Raw genomic sequence first — 2,294 nt, forward strand, 5'->3', positions numbered from 1 at the left:
GCGGCTAGGGTTGGGGGAGGTGGAGGCCGGGGGCGGCGGCTAGGGTTGGTGGAGGTGGTGGCCGGCGGCGCCCTAGGGAGGAGGGGGCGGCGGCTAGGGTTGGGGGGAGGTGGCCGGCGACGCCCCAAGGGGAGAGGAGGGCGGCGGCTAGGTCAGGACCCGAAGGGTCTCTGATACCAATGGGCCGGCTGCTCATGTATATATAGGCGGACACATGTATAATTACAGGTACAACCCTGAGAAAATACGGGAACCTATACCTATACAATATGTTACTCAACAAAGTGAGCACTTAATCGTCATCACGTGCGTATTCGTCAGGTCGCGCCATAGCACAGGTCTTATCTGCGGTAGCGGCATACCTGTATCGCACTTGTAGCCGTCAAAACTGACAGCATGTGCGCCACACGAAAATGTTTGCTCGGTTGCCCGAAAACACCATACGCGCGCGGGCCAACGGGCATCATCTTTTTTTCTTCTCTATTGTGACCCACGTCTACAAATACTGGCTGCGCGACCACCATGAATTCTCATTCAGCGAGCAGCAGGATATACATAGCTGGAACACTCGTCAGAACATAGTGCACCCAGAGAAAGTAATTTGCACGCATCATGGCGTTTTACGCTAGCGCTGCCCGTTTCATGGTGCTTCTTCTGTTCATCGTCTCCGCGATGATCATGAGCAGCCCTGTCTGCCATGGAGGCCGAGTTGGTTCGTGCTTCGTAACTGTTCATCTCATCCCCTTCTCTTCGTCGCCATCTCGTAATAATTTGCTCCTAGAAACAAGATTCTCGAATAGAATTCTGAATTCCTGAACTTGGTTAGTTCTGACTTCTGACTCCGTGTTTTCTTTTGCACAGGACCAGGAGGTCCATCACCAGGACTAAAACCCAGTGATGCTGTGGACTCATCGACCGATGTTTACTACCCCCGTCCGATATGTCGCCGAAAGGGATGCCCAGTCCTACCGCCGAGTGGCGCACCTGCACCGCCTTCCCCCAACAATTGAACCGATCGTTGGACGTCTTGATGCCTGCATGCCCACTGCTTGTACAATTAAATCCACGATCTTATTAAACCGATAGTACAATAATATCTTCTCGTCTACTTCCATTTCATTTAGTATTAGTACGCTGAATAAATCTTAAGTATGGGTCTGTAGCCTGATGTGAATGTTTGTGTAAACGTGGAACTTCGGTTCAAAACTAATAAAGATGGACAGTGAGTTAGGACACTATGTTTAGTCTTGCTCCTCACTGGTTCATTGAGCACTCAAGAATTCTGTATTTTCTGAACTAACAAAGAGGGTCAGTGAGTGTGGCACTACCAGGAGTAGGGGTGGACTTGAAGCTCGAGGCTCGAGGCTCGGCTCGGGCTCGACAGAGCTTGGCTCGGGCTCGACTCGGCTCGAAGGTCGGGCAAGCCAAGCCTAAACCTTCCGACGAAGGCTCGAGGCTCGACAAGCCTGCTCGACGAAGCTTGCAAGCCGGCTCGAAGGCTCGATGAAATTAAAAAATCGCGATGACTTTTGCTAAATATGTAACATTTCACAGTTATAAGCAACAATTAAGCATGAATGCCTTCATAACATTATCTACTAATAAGTTTCACAAAGTACTAATAACTGAGTTGACCACACGATGAATGCATGCACTTTGTCCAATACAGTGTCATACATTACAATTCACAAATAAGTAGAACATGAGCCGTAGCTCAATCAAACTACAAGTTTTAAGAAACAAAGGCACCACTCCATCATTTCATCTCCCTTGACCCTCTTGTCATCACCAGCCAATTTGTACAAGACATTCCAGAAAAGTAAAGAGAGCAAAAATCCCTACCAACACATTTGTTACTTCAGTTTTGATGTTGCACAAAATATTCCAGCAAGTAAATAGGCCAAAAAAGCGCTAGAACTCTGTTTCGCTTCAGTTTTGATGGCACCTTTGCTGGTCGTGCTTACGATCCTTTGCTGTCCCATCCACGTTTCATCTTTGGTGGAGAAAATAAGCAAAAGACTGCAACAATTACCATCACCAAATAAGCAATCAGAGGCGGAGTATGTGCTAGCTAGTACCGAGTACCAATTACCATCACCAAAATAAGCAACCAGAGGAGGAGTATGTGCTAGAAATTACCGTCGGTGGCTTGGCCTAGTGGTGGACTTGACTCTGGTCAAGCGATGAAGTAGAGGAGCAACCAGCAGCCTGAAGTGGTGGATCACAGGAGGAGAGCCGGGCCGGCGGGCGGAAGGACGAAGGGCGGAGGGCCGGCGGGCGAAGGCCACTAACCC

General features: G+C 49.2%; 1 long non-coding RNA gene across 1 annotated transcript; it reads left to right on the forward strand.

Moving 5' to 3' along the window:
• The first annotated feature begins 564 nt into the window (after positions 1-564).
• LOC124695230 lies at positions 565-1,277 on the forward strand. The gene is made up of 2 exons (XR_007000553.1): positions 565-712; positions 862-1,277. It is a non-coding gene; the product is annotated as an uncharacterized LOC124695230 (long non-coding RNA).
• The last annotated feature ends 1,017 nt before the right edge of the window (positions 1,278-2,294 follow it).

Source organism: Lolium rigidum, chromosome 1 (assembly GCF_022539505.1).
Source record: "Lolium rigidum isolate FL_2022 chromosome 1, APGP_CSIRO_Lrig_0.1, whole genome shotgun sequence".
Taxonomy (NCBI): Eukaryota; Viridiplantae; Streptophyta; class Magnoliopsida; order Poales; family Poaceae; genus Lolium; species Lolium rigidum.